This window comes from Pistacia vera, unplaced genomic scaffold (assembly GCF_008641045.1).
Source record: "Pistacia vera cultivar Batoury unplaced genomic scaffold, PisVer_v2 Contig45, whole genome shotgun sequence".
In the NCBI taxonomy this organism is placed as follows: Eukaryota; Viridiplantae; Streptophyta; class Magnoliopsida; order Sapindales; family Anacardiaceae; genus Pistacia; species Pistacia vera.
This window is the reverse complement of record NW_022196279.1, coordinates 594,881-614,950: the sequence shown is the minus strand read 5'-3', so window position 1 is coordinate 614,950 and position 20,070 is coordinate 594,881.

The following is a 20,070-nucleotide window of genomic DNA, read 5'->3' as shown; positions in this document are numbered from 1 at the left end:
ACGGGCGGTCCGGGTACGGGTCAAGTTTTCATGGGTCAACTTATGGATTACCTGTACCCGTCCATGGGGTACGAGTACCCGTTGACCCGCGGGTACGGGTAGGGGATTGCCAGGTCTAATAATAACCCACTTAAAAATATGAAAATCATTGGTTTTTGTTTTTTAACATTTGATATTGCCAAAAAGATTTTTGCCATCGACAATCAAATACAAACAATTTGTTATCACAAAAATCTTTCGAGCTTTATTTGTATTAGAGGCAACATTAATAAAAAGGTTAATTCTACACGATATATATATATATATATATATATATTTTCCCCTCATATTTCACACATTCAAACCTTTGTTGGAAATTGTTGGACTATGGTCTAAAATTTTTCAACGCCATATGCATTCTTATTTTTCATATTTTTATAATGAATAAGAGAGAGATAGCGAGAGAAGAGATCTTAAATAATAAATTAAGAACGGTTGATTTCACTATTTCTATCATGAAATCTAATGGTGTGCAGAAATCGGTGCATACTCGAGGTTCTAGTTCTAAAAAATTCGAACCAGTACTATGCGAGTCTGATTCTGCTTCCACCACTATAGGAACTAGAATCGGAACGGGGAATTAGAACCGAGATTTGGGTACCTATGTAGAAACCGAGACTGAATTATAATTTTTGTAAACTATTGGAGTGTATTTGTTAATTTTAGAGGGTTTATTTATTAATTTTTTAAAAGTAGGGGAGTAACTGAAATATTTTAGGGTACTTGGAACCGCAACCGGAACCTATGTTTCAGGTTTCGATTCTAATTTCAAATCCAAGGAACCGGCTGGTTCTGGTTTGTTTGAATTTGGGTCGTGCCCATACCTACCTACTCCTAATGAAAACATAAATTCGAAATGTGTGCTATAGAATATATGTAAATGGACTCTAAATACTTCGTGTATGCGATGCGACCACTTAATGATAACACTAATAACAATGAGCTAAAAGTGTACTTGTTAGACCCCATTTACCTTTCACCTGTGGTTCGACGTGACTTGGCTTTCTAGTTTGCAAGACAAGACATTGTGCCATTTGGGAGTTAATTTCTTTTGCTCATTCGAAATTTTGATAAAAAAGGGTCTAGATTATGCCATTTCAAACACTAGAAAATTCCTCTTGGAAACTAATTGAAATTTGTTAATAGAACTTGAAATTACAAAAGTACCCCCAGATATTGATGGCAAATGTTTATATAAACATATTAAAATTATGTAGAATTTTAGATATTTAAATAAATTATTTTCAATTATTGAATTGTGAAATTTATTTAATAGGTTTATGGATTTTTTTTACCATCACTTTTAAGGGTATTTTTGTCATTGTAGTTTTACTTAACAATTTTGACTAACCTCCTTTAAACCAGGGGAGAGTTTTCTCGTATTTGAAATAATAGGATAAGACCATAGAAGACTGAATCGATAGGGTGTGCTTAAGTATTGCTCTCGCCATCTGGCTAAAACGTCATTATTAAGCACTAGCTTAATAGCGGCATACCCTCCAACGAAATCAAAACCCATGACCAAGCTATAATACCAATGGTTAAATTTGTAGCCGTTCCACTTGAGCATAAAACATATAGTAGAGGACCTTATAGAGGATTTCAACTTGTTTGCTCTTGTAGTTTCCTTATTAGTTTGAGTTTGTTTTCGATAGGAACCATAAAAAAATACATTTAGTACAAGGAATGAAAATATAATTCACATCAGGATTTGAAATGTATTACCTATTAAGAAATGAAGATCTCAACAAGCCTATAAATATTAGAAGTTAATCATGTTGGTTCAAAGGAAAGGATTTTTGTGTAGATGTCAAAACTTTTGTTTAGACGTAAGGAAATTCGATTTAAAATCTTATGATTAACATATCATTTGTTTTCAGTCATTGGAAGGTATCATATGATTTGGCCTCTTTTGGGGGTATTGAAGCTTAGTTTAAGGGTATCGATCCTCTTTGGTTTATCAAGTTGTGTGTATCTTGTTTTATAACTTCTCCTTTGTTGTAATATTAACAAAATTCTCTTTCATTTGTTGATGTAGCTATAGGATAAACAAAGTTAAATTATCGTGTCCTTTCTTGTGATTGGCCATTTAATGCACACGTTTTTAATCTTGATATGTTATATGCTTCGGCGATTTCACAAGAATACAAATATCTAATTAATTTTATAAATCATCAATCTTATGAGTTATTCAATAATACTATTTTTAACAAATCGTTTGATTTTTGACCCTTTCTAACACATTCCATAACCATTACACAATCACAACAAAATGTATAATTAAAGCATGTTAACCCATTAGGGAAGCTAAACATAGTAGGTTTCCTAACAACATTTTAAACCATATTACATGTATAAATTAATTCCTTCAAGACCAAGTAAAATACAATCACATAAACTAATACAGAAAAATTAATTAAAGATGGTTTACAACAACAAAAGTGTTTATTGCATGTTTGTTTGTTGTATAATTGTTGCAATCCTTGTGAGTATTGAGGTCATTGAGGCGACGACGCCTGCAATTGCAGGCTTGCGGGGCTGTGAAAAGGAATGCAAAGCCAAACGGCCAAGGGGATATGATTGCCACGCGTTATGTGTAACTGAATGTGCATTTGGCAATGGTAATGGTCATAAGGGTTTCATGTCATTAAAATAGCTATAACTTTCATTTTCCAATGTTTTGTATATGATAGTTATTGTTCTTCCTTTTGTCATTATGTAGGGGAATGTTAAGACTAAGTTCCGAGATAGAGAAACCACCACCCCAATGATGAGGTTCCATTGAAACACCAAAAAACTTGAAGACTTTGACAATAGGAAGAAGAAGATGGTGATGGTAATGATCGAGGAAGAAGAATTTATATGGTTACGAATTCTTGATTTATTATGTTTGATAATAACTTTATTAGCTACAAATAATGCAATTGATATGGTTATGTATGACCTATAAGATCTTTCTAATTATTCAATAAAATCATAAACTTATTTATCATCTTATTTTATTTCTATTTTAGGACATCAATGTAAAGTTGATCGAAGGTATGTTCAAATTATTCAATCCACTACCTTTAACGACCGTTTAATTCACCGACATAAGCCTTTGTCTAAAATTCTTTTATAATTGTTAGTGGATTTTTTTTGAAAAAATTATATTTAAATACAATTATTTAATTTTATACCAAATTTGATCTCGCACTGAGAGTTTGTAATACTCTCTTAAAATTTAATGTTGGTAGAAGTTGTTGGATTGTGGTCTAAAATTTTCAACCCTGAGAGGCATTCTTATTTTTCATTTTTTCTAATAAATTAAGCAGGGTTGATTTCACAATTTCAATCATGAAAACATAAATTCGAAATATATGCTATAAGTTATATGTAATTAATAACAAAGAGCTAAATGTATACTTGTTAGAACTCATCGACCTTTCGCCTGTGGTTTGACGTCTCTTGGCTTTCTAGCTTGCAAGACAAGATGCTTTGTCATTTGGGAGTTAATTTCATTTTGTCCTCTGGCATTTCGATCAAAATATGCCCAGATCCTATCATTTCAAATACTATGAAATTCCCCTTAAAACTAATTGATATATGCTAATTAAAATTGAAATTACAAAAACACCCCCAAATAATGATGGCAAATGTTTATATAAACATATTAAAATTATGTAGAATTTTAGATATTTAAATAAATTGTTTTCAATTATTGAATTGTGAAATTTATTAAATAGGTTTATGTATTTTTTTACCATTACTTTTAAGGGTATTTTTGTCATTTTATTTTAGTTAACGATTTTGATAACATCTATTAAAACCTGGGGGGAGTTTCCTCGTATTTGAAATGATAGGTTCAAGACCATAGTAGACTAAATCGATAGGGAGGATTAAGCCCCTGTTTGTTACATTATTTTGTTATCTTATTTGGATTAAAAAATAGGATATGTATTTATTTACTTATTAGGCTAAATTCAATTCGAAAATTAATCCAACTCAAATAAGATCTTTTGTCTAAAAGTGAAAAAAGGGTGGGACTTGTTTTTAGATTATCTAACTCTATTCAACTGGAAACAATTTTCCAATTCTATCCAACTAAAAACAATTTTCTTTCTCTCCTTCCTCTACCGTTCTCTCTCTCTCATTTTTCTCTCATTCCAATCTGAAAATTAATCCACCACGAACCACTATTGCTTGCCAGTAACCACTGTTGGCTGACGTTGCCAAAATGGCACACGATCTACCAAATCTAGTTGGTCATGCGCCGACCTAGCTGTTTTCGGCCAGATCTACGACCCGAGATTTGGCCGTTAACAACGGCCAAAGATCTGGTCATCAACGACCAGATTCTAGTCATAGATCTAGTTGAAAATGGACATATGGAGCACGATCGACTAGATCTAGAAGGTCGTGCGCTATTCCAGTGACTGTCGGTTGTCCTTTTAGGTGGCTAGGGTGCTTTAGTTAATTTTTAAACCTTTATTGTGGGGGTGTTTAGGTAAATTAACAAATATAGAGGGTTAAAAAATAATCTAAATATTTTCAAAAAATGTACCTAGCAACTATTCTGTCTTAAAAACCATTTTCGAAAAATGTACTAAACAACTATTTGCCATTTTATCAAACTTTGATAAACTTTTCGGATATTTTACCAATCACATTTTTAGAATTTGATCCAATTTGATTTAATTTAACTCAGCTCAACTTGAAACATTTTTTCAGAGTAACATTTTTCAAATAGTCTACCAAACAGGGCCTAAGTATTTCTCTTGCCATCTGGCCAAAACATCATTATTAAGCACTAGCTTAATAGCAGCATACCCTTGAACGAAATCAAAAACCATGACCAAGCTCTAATACCAATGGTTAAATTTGCAAGCATTCCACATGAGCATAAAACATATAGTAGAGGCTTTATAGATGATTTCAACTTGTTTACTCTTGTTATTTCCTTATTAGTTTGAGTTCGTTTTTCTTTAGAAACCATAAAAAATACATTTAGTACAAGGAATAAAAATATAATTCACACCAGGATTTGAAATGTATTACCTATTAAGAAATGAAGATCTCAACGAGCCTATAAATATTAGAAGTTAAGAATCATGTTGGTTCAACGGAAAGAATTTTCGTGTAGATGTCATAACTTTTGTTTAGACGTAAGGAGATTCGATTAAAAACCTTTCAATTAACAAATCATTTGTTTTCGGTCTTGTGAAATTATCATACGATTTGGCCTTTTTTGGGGGTACTGACACTTGGTTTAGGGATACTGATCCTCTTTTGCTGATCAAGTTGTGTGTACCTTGTTTCGTAACTTCTCCTTTGTCGTAATATTATCAAAATTCTCTTTCATTTATTGATGTAGCTATAGGATAAACAACATTAAATTATCGTGTCCTTTCTTGTGATTGGCGATTTAATTCACACATTTTTAATCTTGATATGTTATACGCTTCGATGATTTCACAAGAATATAAATATCTTAATTTTATAAATCATTAGTCTAATCAAATGCCAACCTAGCCCTCTATCTTTAAGCTACAAATTTATACCATAGCTTGCCTAGTTATCCAATAATACTATTTTCAACAAATTAGTTATTGAAACAGATAACTTTCATATGACTTTTGACCCTTTCTAACACATTCCATAACCCTTACCATAATCACAACAAAATGTATAATTGAAGTATGTTAACCCATTAGGGAAGCTAAACATGGTAGATTCCCTAACAACATTTTAAAACCATATTACATGTATAAATTAATGGATTTATGCCATTAAAACCAAGTAAAATACAGTCACATAATTAATATAGAAGAATTAATTAAAGATGGTTTACAACTACAAAAGTGCTTATTGTGTGTTCATTTGCTGCATAATTGTTGCAATCCTTTTGAGTATTGAGGTCATTTAAGCAAAGACGCCTAAAAATATTACAGGCCTGCAAAGCTATGAAAAGGAATGCAAAGCAAAGCAGCCAAAAGGATATGACTGCCGTGCGTTATGTGTTATTGAATGTGCATTTGGCAATGGTAATGGTTGCAAGGTGTTAAAATGTAAAGCTAAAAACGCAGCGTATCAGTGTAAGTGACATGCTACAGTATCAAGTCATCTTGCAATCTTGACCACAGATTAAAGGCACATCTAAGGGCTATTATTTCACTTAAAAGTCAAGGTATAAAAGAAGCAGCTCTTGATTTAAAGCTACAGTAAATAACAACACAATAGATCTATCTTCTTCTTTGACTCTGTATTTTACTTTGCTAGGGCTATTTCAGTTTATTCCAATTCTTGTAATCTTTGTGCAATCATTTAGATTGATCACTGAAGGTGGTGTTTCCTTCATGGGTAGAGAAGCTTAGGAAGTCTTTCTCTTGGGTTTGAAGGTTATGGTAAAAGAGTTGTGTTAGATTAGCAAAATGAGTTGGGTTATGTTTGAGATTTTGTAAATGATATTAATCTTCTTAGTGTAGCGAGCCTTGCTGTTTTGGAGCTTAACGTGGACGTAGCTTGCTCAAATCTAGAGCAAGTGAACCACGGTAAAATCTTTTGTGTGTGTTTGGTTGTTTCTTGATTCCTTGTGTGATTGATTGGTTGATTAGTGTTTAGTTTAGTCTCAAATCGTAACAGTGGTATCAGAGCTAAGTTCTAGGGTTTGTCGATTTCATCCAGTCCTTGATTTGGAAATTCTTGATTCTAGGGTTTGTTAAATTGGGGTTTCTTAATTTAATGGTTCTTGAGGAGTCAATGGGGTCTAGAAATCGTCAATTAGGCTCTTGATTTGGGAAATCTTTTGATTCTAGGGTTTGCTAAATTGGGGATTTCTTGATTTAGCTAGTCTTAGGTAATCTTGATCTTCAATAATCTTCAATTAGTCTGTAAATTCATGAGAATCAAAAAGCAATCCCAAGTTCTAGGGTTCAACTGAAAAAAAAAACCATAAAATGTCCACCACCACTCGATGGAAATCACCCAATATGATTAGAAAATTGATTTTAATAGCTGAAAAAATAAGATGAAGGCTCTCTTGTCTCACAACAAGATGGGAATTGCATTGGAGAAAGATTATACCAAATGGCCAGAGGAGAAGCTGAAGAAGAAGGCTGAGATTGATGAGGAGGCTTATAACCTCATCATCTTGAACTTGTCAGACAGCGTCCTAAGAAAGGTAGTTGGCCTAGAGAATCCAATCGCGTTGTGGGGTAAACTCGAAACTTTATTTGCATTACAATCTGCTCCTAACTTAGCATTTTTAAAGGGTTCTTTGTTTGCATATAAAATGGATGTTTCTAAGTCTTTAGATGATAATTTAGATGAGTTCTTGAAAATGACGCTAATTCTTAAAGGCACTGACCAAGAATTAGGAGACTCCAGCTTGGCTATGATTTTGTTAAACTCGTTGCCTGAAGATTATCTAGCAGTTAAAAATGCTTTACAGTATACTGGGACTGTCCCTAGTGTTGACTTGATTGTAGCTGGACTAAAATCTAGGGAGTTAGAGTTAAAGACTCAGAAAAGAAATGGCAATAACCTATTTGTGAAAGGTTGGGCAGAAACTGGTCATATAGGAAAAAAGGCTGGGAGAGGTCCACAAAGTAATTCAGGCTTTAAGAATAAGAAAAAGGTTAAGGGGAATAATAGTCTTAAAGGGGAGACTAGGAAATGCTTCTACTGTAATAAAACTGGTCATCTTAAGAAAAATTGCTATGATTGGATTAAGAAACAGAAATAGTCTAACTTAGAAAGCAACCTAGCATGTATTGATAACAACATTGAACTTTCTGAAGCTCTCACAGTGTCTAATTCTACTCGTGTTAAAGAGTGGATATTAGACTTCGAATGTTTCTTTCACATGAGTCCTAATCGAGATTGGTTCCAAAACCTTAAGACTGATGATAGTGAAACTGTATTCATGGGTAACAATCACTCTTGTAGGATTCAAGGCATTGGTAGCATAACTCTTAAGTTAAATAATGACAAGTTAATCAAATTAGCTAAAGTAAGATTTATACTTGAACTCAAACGGAATTTGATCTTCTTAGGAACCCTTGATGAGGATGGGTACTGTTATAAGGCTCCAAATGGGTGTATAGTTGTATACAAGGATAATGAAGTATTGCTAAAAGGAACTAAAACTAATGGCTTGTACATTTTATGTGGTCAATACTATCATGATTTTTTTAATACTGCTTTATTTACTACTAACTTGTTTGCAGCTGAGAAATGGCATCTAAGGGTGGGCCATATAGGCCAAAAAGGTATGAGTATTCTCAAATAGCAAGGTTGCTTTGGGAATGACATAGTTTCTGATCTAGATTTCTGAGAAGTATGTGTGTTAGGTAAACAACATAAAATGAGTTTCCCATAAAGAACTCATCAGGCCTCTAGATGTTTAGAGTACCTACATGAGGATCTATGGGGTCCAGAGAGGGTTAAATCACATTGTGGGAATTCATATTTCTTGTCCATTGTGGATGACTTTAGTAGGAAGGTGTGGGTGTATCTCCTAAGGTCTAAGGACAAAGCCTTAACCAAGTTTAAAGGCTGGAAAACTCTAGTGGAAAATCAGAGTGATAAAAGAGTCAAGTCACTTAGAACAGACAATGGTTTAGAGTTTTGTAACTCTCAATTTGACACTTACTGCACTGACCAAGGGATACTAAGGCATAGGACAGTGAGGAGAACCCCTCAGCAAAATGGGGTTGCTGAGAGAATAAATAAAACCTTATTAGAGAAAGTTAGGTGCCTACTTTTCATCTCAAGGCTGCCTAAAACCTTTTAGGGAGAAGTCGTAACCACTGCTACCCACCTTATCAATAGGTCCTCCTCTAGTGCTATAGAGTTCAAGTGTCCTGAAGAGAAATGGACTGGTAAGAAGCCCAACCTCAATCACTTATGGGTTTTTGAGTGTGTTGCCAATGCACACACAAATGATGCACACACAAATGTTGCCTAAGGCATAGGACAGTAAGGAGAACCCCTCAGCAAAATGGGGTTGTTGAGAGAATAAATAAAACCTTATTAGAGAAAGTTAGGTGCCTACTTTTCACCTCAAGGCTGCCTAAAACCTTTTAGGGAGAAGCCGTAACCACTGCTACCCACCTTATCAATAGGTCCTCCTCTAGTGCTATAGAGTTCAAGTGTCCTGAAGAGAAATGGACTGGTAAAAAGCCCAACCTCAATCACTTATGGGTTTTTGAGTGTGTTGCCTATGCACACACAAATGATGGGAAGTTAGAGCCAAGGTCCCTTAGGTGTGTATTTCTAGGATACTAAGAGGGGACAGAGGGGTACCGACTTTGGGAAAGAGAGGCACAGGGGGTCAGGGTTATAATTAGCAGGGATATGGTCTTTAATGAATCAGTTTTTCCTTGTAAATCTACTAACCCCATTGCAGGTACATCAAATATTGAGACAACAAATTTGAATCAAACTGGTACCACCCAAATTGAGGTAGACCCAGCAATTCATCACACGGATCTGCCCAACTTTGATGAAGATACTACACCTGTAGTAATGCAGCAAGATGATGATGCTGTGCAAGATCCTAAAGAAGCAACTGAAGAGATTGGTGAAGGGTCTCAACAAGGGGACCTTGCACATTATTAGCTTGCAAGGGACAGAATCAGGAGGGATATAAGACCTCCTACGAGATATAGTTATGCAGACCTGATCTATATAGCTCTAATTGCTGGTGGTGAAATTCAAAGGGTTGAACCTACCACTTATGAAGAAGTTATAAGTTCTAAGGACAAAAAACAGAGGCTGGCTGCTATGAGTGAAGAAATGCACTCTTTAAAGGTGAACAAGACTTGGTCATTAGTTCAGAAGCCCAAGGATCAGAACTGTGTAGAGTGCAGGTGGGTGTTCAGGATAAAAGAAGACATAAACCCTTCAGACCCTCCAAGATACAAGGCCAAGTTAGTCGCAAAGGGCTACACACAAAAAGAAGGTATTGATTTTAATGAAATTTTTTCTCTAGTAGTTAAATTTAAAACAATTAGATTGATGTTGTCTATTGTTGCTCATTATGACCTAGAACTAGAGCAATTAGATGTTAAGACTGCATTCTTACATGGTAAACTGGAAGAAACTATTTTCATGAATCAGCGTATTGGTTTCTTTGATAAATACTTGCCTGAGCATGTGTGTTTACTGCATAAATCACTTTATGGGCTTAAACAGTCCCCTAGATAGTGGTATAAAAGATTTGACTCTTTTATTGTTGGGATTGGTTTTAATAGGAGCAAATATGACAATTGCTTTTACTTTGCACTTAAAAATGACATGCCCATATATTTGCTTTTGTATGTGGATGACTTAAAGGCATAATTGAGTGCTGAATTTGATATGAAGAATTTAGGGTGTGCAAAAAGAATCCTAGGAATGGTGATAGAAAGAAATAGGAAGTGTAATAGACTAAAACTTCACCAAATGTCATTTTTGTAGAATCTCACATCAAAGTTTGGAATGTCTAACTCTAAGGTAGTCTCTATACCATTAGCTAGTCATTTTATACTTAGCAAACTGTAATGCCCTAAAACAGAGAGGGTATGCTATGATCAGTACCAGACCTAATCTGTCTTTTGCAATCTCTTTACTTAGTAGATACATGTCAAATCCTGGTATTGAACATTGGGTTGCATTAAAAAGTTTGCTAAGGTACATAAATAGCACTGTGCATGTTGGTTTAGATTATTGTAAAAGATATGATACACTTGATCTTGTAGGGTATGTGGATTCAGATTTTGCAGGTGATAAAGACAGTAGAAAGTCCACTACTGCCTACTGTTTTATGCTTGGAGGAAATTGTGTGAGCTGGAAATCCCAGTTGCAACCTTTGGTTGCACTGTCCACAACTGAATCTGAATATGTGGCAGTCACGGATACTTTCAAGGAGGCCATATGGCTGCAAGGAATCCTACAGAAGCCAACCTGTTGGATGGACTTGTGATTGTCTATTCAGATAGTCAAAGTGCCATCCACTTGAGCAAAAACCTGTGTATCATGAGAGAACCAAGCACATAGATATGAAGTTTCATTTTGTGAGTGATCTTATTTCAAGTGGAAAACTACTCTTGGAGAAGATACAAACTGAAGAAAATCCAGTAGATATAGGGACCAAGGTTGTGACTGCATCAAAGTTCAAGCATTGCTTGGACCTACTGCATATAAGGTAACACATTAGAGCTAAGAAGGAACATTTGAGAAGCTTGATGCACTAATGGAGGGACAACCTAGAGGAGTTTGTTAGCTTCAAGGTGGAGAATGTTACAATGTGAAGCTAAAAACGCAGCGTATCAGTGTAAGTGAAATGCTACAACATCAAGTCATCTTGCAATCTCGACCGCAGATTAGAGGCACATCTAAGGGCTATTATTTCACTTAAAAGTCAAGGTATAAAAGAAGCAGCTCTTCATTTAAAGCTACAGTAAATAACAACACAATAGATCTCCCTTCTTCTTCGACTCTGTATTTTACTTTGCTAGGGCTGTTTTAGTTTGTTCCAATTCTTGTAATCTTTGTGCAGTCATTTAGATTGATCAGTGAAGGTGGTGTTTCCTTCATGGGTAGAGAAGCTTAGGAAGTCTTTCTCTTGGGTTTGAAGGTTATGGTAAAAGAGTTGTGTTAGATTAGCAAAGTGAGTTGGGTTGTGTTTGAGATTCTATAAGTGTACTCTGTAAACGATATTAATCTTTGTGAATCAAAATGTCAGATGACAAAGAATCAAGGGTCTGCTTGATATTCTACCAATGTGACGTCGTTTTAAGTGTCACTTAAATGTGTAAGAAGTTGCTCCAGCTAACACTCTTTTACTTTACCAAAATCGCAGCAGCTTTTTGTAGCAGATCTGGAGCTTTCTCTTTTAAGGGTTTCACATTTTGTAATTCATTAATTTTTCAATTAGAAAAGATTGAAGAAGATTACTCTTTAGATTTTATGTTTCTGTTTCAACAAGTTCTCTCGAATTTGCAAAGTTCACTTGGTATCACTTCCTTTTTGTGATGCCTGTCACCTAGGAAAGATGCATAGGAATAACTTTCCTATTTCTCAGTCCAGGGCTGCTTCACCCCTTGAACTAGTTCACAGTGATGTTTGGGGACCAGCTCCTGTTGTGTCATTTGAAGGGTTTAGATACTATGTTCAGTTTATTGATGACTTCAGCAGATTCACCTGGCTCTTTCCTTTAAGAACTAAAAGTGAAGTTAGGTCAGGTTTCATCATTTAGTTGAACGACAATTTAACACAAAACTTAAGTGTTTACAGTCTGATCAAGGAAGAGAATATAGAGGACTTATTTCTTATCTTTCTAATTCTGGAATTCAATTTAGACACTCTTGTGCCTATGTGCATCAGCAAAATGGTAGGAGTGAGAGAAAGCATAGACATGTTGTAGAAACAGGTTTAACTTTGCTTGCACATGCATCCATGTCTTTACAATTTTGGTGGAATGCCTTTGATACAGCTGTTTTTCTAATTAATAGAATGCCCTCTTCTGTTTTAAAGTTTGACTTACCCTATCAAGTTCTGTTTCACCGGTTACCTATTTATTCTACACTGAAAGTTTTTGGGTGCACTTGTTATCCCTACTTAAGAGACTATCATCAGCATAAGTTTAATTTTCATTCTGAAAAGTGTGTTTTTCTAGGATATAGCTTAGTTCATAAAGGATTCAAGTGCCTAAGTCAAAATGGAAAAATATACATTACTCCAAATGTTAAGTTTAATGAATCAGAATTTCCTTTTGCCTCCCAGTTTAATCTGTCCACTTCTGCTCCTACACCTTTAGTTACACCTCAATCTACTAATTCTGTAGCTAATTTTCCATTTATGTATGTCAAACACTCGGTTTCTTCTGATACAGCTCCTACTGGAGGATTCTGTCCTGCTGCAGCCCCTTGTATTAGTCCTAGTCCCTGCTCAACAATTGGTAAGACTAATTCAATTCCAGCTTTTGATTCACCAAATTTGGCCTCTCCAAAAGCTTATATAGATTCTCCATCAAACACAACACATAACACATCTAATTCTCCTCCCACTTGTCCTTTGGTAGTTGAACTCACTACAAATGCCAACTCCATTCCATGCCAACCTGGTTTTTCTTCAGGTTGTCCTCTAATTGTTGATCTCACTACCCAACCACAGGTTATACCCAACTCCTCAAATTCATCCTGCTGTCCTGAAGTTGTTTCAGGTTCATTACAGTCCTCTTCTGCACTTAATGTTCCACAGGTTACTCAAAACATCCATCCCATGGTAACCAGAGCCAAATCCAACAATCCTCCCCTATCCAAAGCTGTTCTACTTACCTCTAGCTCCTCTCCACTCATTATTCCTGAACCATGTACTGTTAAAGAAGCATTGAGTTCTTCTGAGTGGCAAACAGCCATGCAAAATGAGTTCACTGCCTTACTTAAAAATAACACCTGGTCTTTAGTCTCTCCTACTGCTGATATGAATATAGTAGGAAATAAGTGGGTTTTTAGAACTAAATATAACTCAGATGGTTCTCTCCAAAAATACAAAGCAAGATTGGTTGCCAAGGGGTTTCAACAAACTCCCGGTCTTGACTACTTTGAAACCTTTAGCCCCTTGATAAAACCTTCGACCATCAGAATTGTTCTTACCTTAGCCATAACTCATGGCTAGGATATTCAACAAATAGACGTTAACAATGCGTTTCTGAATGGTACATTAACAGAAGATGTTTTTATGAAACAACCTGAAGGTTTTGAGCATCCAGAATTTCCTGGTTTTGTGTGCAAGTTGCAAAAGGCCTTGTATGGACTTAAACAAGCACCTAGGGCTTGGTTTGATAAGTTGAAGCAAGCTTTACTTGCTAAAGGTTTCAGCAACTCAGTATCAGATTCTAGCTTATTTATTTCAAAGTTGGGTGATCATGTCACTTATATACTCATCTATGTTGATGATATCTTGATCACTGGTGGTAATAAGGAGTTTATTCACAAGTTGATTCAAGATCTTAATGGTCAGTTCTCTCTCAAACATCTTGGATCAGTTCATTACTTTCTTGGCATAGAGGCCACAAGAACCGATCAAGGAATTCATCTCAAACAAACCAAGTATATTCTTGATTTGTTAGTTAAAACCAGAATGGCAGATGCACATTCCTGTCCAACTCCTTTAGCTGTGGGGATTAAACTTTTTTTTGGAGATAGTGAACCCTTTAAAGATCCAACTCTGTATAGGAGCACAGTGGGGGCTTTGCAATACCTTACTCTTACAAGACCAGACATTAGCTTCATTGTTAATAAGCTAAGTCAGTATTTGCAAGCTCCTACTGAGATTCAGTGGCAAGCCTGTAAGAGAGTGCTTCGATATCTTAAAGGCACTCAAGATCATGGACTTCAGTTTAGACCAGCAGTGTCACTGTGTGTTGAGTGCTACGCTGATGCAGATTGGGGCAGTAACCTTGATGATAGAAGATCAACTAGTGGTTTTTGTGTATTCCTGGGTCCCAATCTGATTCAGTGGAGTTCCCGGAAGCAAAAAGTTGTGGCTTTGTCTTCTACAGAGGCTGAATATCGAGCATTAGCTCATACAGCAACAGAAGTAGCCTGGTTAAAGAGTATCTTCTCTGAATTGGGTATTAACTTCCCTCAAGCACCTGTTATTTGGTGTGATAACCTTATTGCAGGAGCCTTGGCTGCCAACCTTATTTTTCATGCTCGAACCAAGCACATCGAGATTGATGCTCACTATATCAGAGACCAAGTCTTGGCTAAACAACTTTTGGTTCAATATGTACCTACAAAACTGCAGATAGCAGATGTCTTGACCAAAGCACTTTCAACTGCTTAGTTTCAAGAGCTAAAGGAGAAACTTAATGTTATTCCTATTTCCTGCCCTAACTAGTTGCTTCCTGGATTGTATTTGTGTTTCTAAGTTTTTTTTTTCAGTGGGAATGCAATCTGCTGAGGGAATGCATTGCAGTTGAAATCTGTGTGTTTTGTTGTGTGATTTGCAATTGAATTCTGTGTTGTTGTTGTGGGAATGCAATCTGGAATTCATGTGTGGTTTACAGTTGAATTTTGTGTAGTTGTTGAGGGAATGAAATCTGGATTTTCTGGAAATCTGGATTTTCTGGAAATCTGGATTTTCTGTTGAAGTTGAAATCTGTGTATTTGCTGTGAGAATGCAATCTGGAATTCATGTGTGGTTTACAGTTGAATTTTGTGTAGTTGTTAAGGGAATGAAATCTGGATTTTCTGGAAATCTGGATTTTCTGGAAATCTGGATTTTCTGTTGAAGTTGAAATCTGTGTATTTGCTGTGAAAATGCAATCTGGATTTTCTGGAAATCTGTGTAGTTGTTGAGGAATAAAATTTGGCTGTTGTGAGTTTTGGCAGCTGGATTTTGTTAGTGATTTGCAACTGATTTTTGTGTTGTTGCTGTGGGAATACAATCTGATATTTGTGTAGTTGTTGTGGTTTTGCAATCTGGAAATGGATATTTGTGTAGTTGTTGTGGTTTTGCAATCTGGAAATGACTGAGTTTCACAGCTGGAACTGATCAGGTCTATGTAGTTTGCTGCATAAATGGAGATTATTTTGCTGCAATATTGAATGAAGACTAATGAGTTGGTTTAGTTTGAAGATTGTTTTGCTGCAATATTGAATGAAAACTGATGAGTTGGTTTTGTTGCTGCATAAATGAAGATTATTTTGCTGAAGAACTGATGAGGTTTGTGTAGTTTGCTGCATAAATGAAGATTAGTTTGCTGCAATATTGAATGAAGACTGTTGAGTTGGTTTAGTTTGAAGATTATTTTGCTGCAATATTAAATGAAGATTGATGAGTTGGTTTAGTTTGAGTGGGCATGTGAATAAAAAGGACAGATGACAAGAACCAAGGGTCTGCTTAAAACTTAACCCAAGTTCAGTTTGAGTGGGCATGTGAATCAAAATGTCAGATGACAAAGAATCAAGGGTCTGCTTGATATTCTACCAAAGTGACGTCGTTTTAAGTGTCACTTAAATGTGTAAGAAGTTGCTCCAGCTAACACTCTTTTACTTTACCAAAATCGCAGCAGCTTTTTGTAGCAGATCTGTAGCTTTCTCTTTTAAGGGTTTCACATTTTGTAATTCATTAATTTTTCAATTAGAAAAGATTGAAGAAGATTACTCTTTAGATTTTCTGTTTCTCTTTCAACAAGTTCTCTCGAATTTGCAAAGTTCACTATCTTCTTGGTGCAGTGAGCCTCGGTGTTTCGGAGCTCAACGTGGACGTAGCTTGCTCAAATCTGGAGCAAGTGAACCACAGTAAAATCTTGTGTGTGTTTGGTTGTTTCTTGATTCCTTGTGTGATTGATTGGTTGATTAGTGTTTAGTTTAGTCTCAAATCGTAACACAAGGGTTTCATTTCGTTACAATAGCCATAAGTTAATTTCATTTTCCACTTATTGTTTTATATATGATAATTATTGTTCTTCCTTTTGTCATTATGTAGGGGAATGTTGAGACTAAGTTCCGAGATAGAGAAACCACCACCTCAATGATAAGATTCCATTGAAACATCGAAAAACTTGAAGACTACGAGCAACAGGAAGAAGAAGATGGTGATGGTAATGATCAAGGAAGAAGAAATTATATGGTTACAAATTCAATTTACTATGTTAGATAATAAGTTTATTAGCTACAAATAATCCAATAAATATAGTTATGTATGACCTATAAGAACTTTGTAATTATTCAATAAAATCACAAACTTACGTATCATCTTATTTCATTTCTATTTGAGGACATCAATGTAAAGTTGATTGAAGGTATGTTTTAATAACCTCTAACAATATATTTTATATATAACTTCAATCAAACTTTTAGTAAAAAAAGCTTGATAACAATCTACTACCTTTCGTGATCGCTTTATTCACTGATATAAACCTGTTTGTTTAATTTTTATTTTATTTGTTTTTACAACTTTTATTTAACTAACAAAACTTGCAGAGATAAGCAAATACATAAAACTGAATTAAATGAATACATAGCTGTTTTTTGTATAATACTTGTATGGTTGTATTAAGGCCATTCCCCTTATTCTCTGCTTCCATTTCCTCCCAGTCAAATCTATTTTTCAAGCTCTTATTATTAATTTTGGGTAAGTTTGGTATGGTTAAGATTTCCCAAGAGAAAGTCTTCGTATTGGGTATTCTCCTATAATTAACTCTTCCAAATATGGGAAATTAAAAGAGTAATTCGCAGAGTAAAAGCGTGCAAGATTTTCTAACTTTTCAAGTGACAACTTCTTCAAATTTTCAAAAAATAAAAAAAAAATTCCAGTACTCGTTGGTGGATATATCACCCTTTGACATTCTTCAATGCTCATTTCTCTCAACTGCATCAAGCTTTTAGTTGCAAAAGGTGTTATTAAGTTCATGAACTCATTACACCAATTTACTCTTCGAACTTTAAGATTTTGGAAAGAAGCTGAGGATGACACTAGAGTCAACAACTTATTACAATATGTTAAATGTAGAACTTCAAGATTTGGAGGATCAAATAGGCTTCTAATTTGCACCTGTGTTAGTGTCTTTGTAAGTTTCTCATCCTTTTTGCGTTAGAATATTCCTTTGTATTCACACCTATATAGTTGGAGCTCTTTCAGATTTTCAAATCTTTGAAGGAGTCCAATTGGAATATTTGCCGACTTATCATTTGAGTGTGAATCTCAGAGAGAACAATCAAGAAATTGAAACAAAAGCAATGAAATTTTATTTCTTGGATGTACAATTATATTGATTTGGGAAGCAGTAACTAGTCCTTACAGCTAGCAAAGCTAACTGACTAACAATGAATCAAAATGACATAGTATTTTAGTTGTAGATCTGACATTGACTAACTTGGCAACTCTGACCTTTATAGCCAACATCCCCCTTCAAGCTAAACTGTCTTACAGTTTAAGTTTGGTATGCAATAACCATATCTGCAGTTAGCAGGTCAACAGAACACCAATTTTGCACTTCATCACAAACACATCATTAATACACAAACACAACATCAATTTCACGAACAATCATCAACTCTGCACTCACACCATTTAGCACTTGAAACAATAACTTTTAATAGCAACTTTCATAAACATCTTCAACAGTTAATTTCTTCTTCAGATCACAATTGATAATGTTTTTGTAAGGATGTTAGTAATCTGCAGCTTTGAGGGCACAATTGAACTACTATTTCTTAGCAAGAACTTGTTCCCTTATGTAATTGGCATCAATTTTTATATGTTTTGTTAGAGCATGAAACCCAGGATTTCCACTTACATTATCACACCTGATAATAGAAGAAGCACCTAATGCTAGGCCTAACTAAGAGAAAAACATTTTGCAACCATGCTACTTTAGTAGCTGGATGAGCTAAAGCCCTATACTCAACTTTAGTAGAAGAAAGACAGGAGCGGATGTAGAGTGGCCCACCCTCAAATTTAAAAAAAAAATATATTAATATGTAATTTTTTTCTTTTTGTGACAATTTCGACTAGAAAAATAGAATATGAATGTTATATGCAATTAGTTTTTATTTTGGCTCACCCTAACATAAATTTCTAGATCCGCTATTGAGGAAAAGCAATAACTTTTGCTTTCTTGAACTCCATTAAATCATATTAGGACTTGAATACACATAATAACCACTTGTGGATTTTCTATCCTCCAAACTACTTCCCGTATCGGCATCAAGAAAACACTCCACATGCATTGTAGCTGCTAGTTTGAATTGTAAACCATGATTAAGGTTCTTTTAAGATACCTTAAGACTCTCTTGCAAGCTTATCACTGAAGCTCATTAGAAGCTTGTAGAAATTGACTGAGTTTGTTAACTAAAAAACTAATATCAGATTGAGTTAGAGTATATTGCAATGCCGTTACATTGCTCCCATACAAACTAGGATTGTCAGAAATTAGAAAATAATCTAGTGTTATGAGCCATAGGAGTGGAACAAGCATGAGTTTCCAACATTTTAGTTCTTGTAAGAAGAACAGTGATATATTTAGTTAATTGTTTTGAGAGAAAATTGGTAATTGAGTTCTTGCACTAACTGATGAATGTAAGAAGCATTTGAACCAGTAAGAAGGATATCGTCTACATTGTAAGAACATATGTCATCAGAGAAGCTTGTTTGTGAATGAAAAGGCTGGAATCTGAAACTGAATTCTTAAAACCTTTGAGTAAATATCAGTATTAGGAATTTTGACTGAATTGAAGGTAATGAAGTTGTCAAAATAGAATTGGAAGGACGATTGAATAATTAACAGAATTATAATTTTTGTCATGTGATATTCATGCTCTATGAAATTAAGATTTAATTTGCTTTCAATTAGTATTCTATGAGTTTGGGAGTTTGATATATTAAATAAAAAAATTATTAAACATAAAACTGGTTTATTTAAATATGAGATTGGTAATATGTTGAGTAACAATTGGTATCGGAATATATAAAAGATTAGTGTCATACTAAATAAAAGATTACAAAAACTGATAATATAACATGAAATGTGAGATTACTAACATAACATAAAACGTTCATCAAAAATCTAACATTTAATGTAAAGAATCTAAGTTTAAATGTATTAGTAATCTCACATCCTATGTTATTGATTTCATATCAATCATTATTTGCAAAAGCTCTTTGAAAAGAAATCAAAAAAAAAAAAAAAAACTTGGGCTTAGAAGTAAAGGCCAAGTCTATTTCAACCCGGCCCTCTCGGCCATAATTTTGGACACATATTTTTATCCATACCCGCGCGTAATCAACCCCCCAAAAAGGCAAAAAAAAAAAGTTCCTGAAATTGGTTTCGCCAAATCTCTTGGACATCTCTTCTTTCTCCTCATTCTCACAATCTCACTTACTCACACATATCTCATCTCCGGCCGCCACCTGGTGTCTCAGCTCTGGTCACCGCCGCCTGATCTCTCATCTCCCGCCGCCGTCGCCAGAAGGTATAAACACAAACTTCTATTTGTAATGTTTTCGTTGTTAACCAGGTTTTGATCCCGTAACGTGTGGAATTTGCTTTGATTG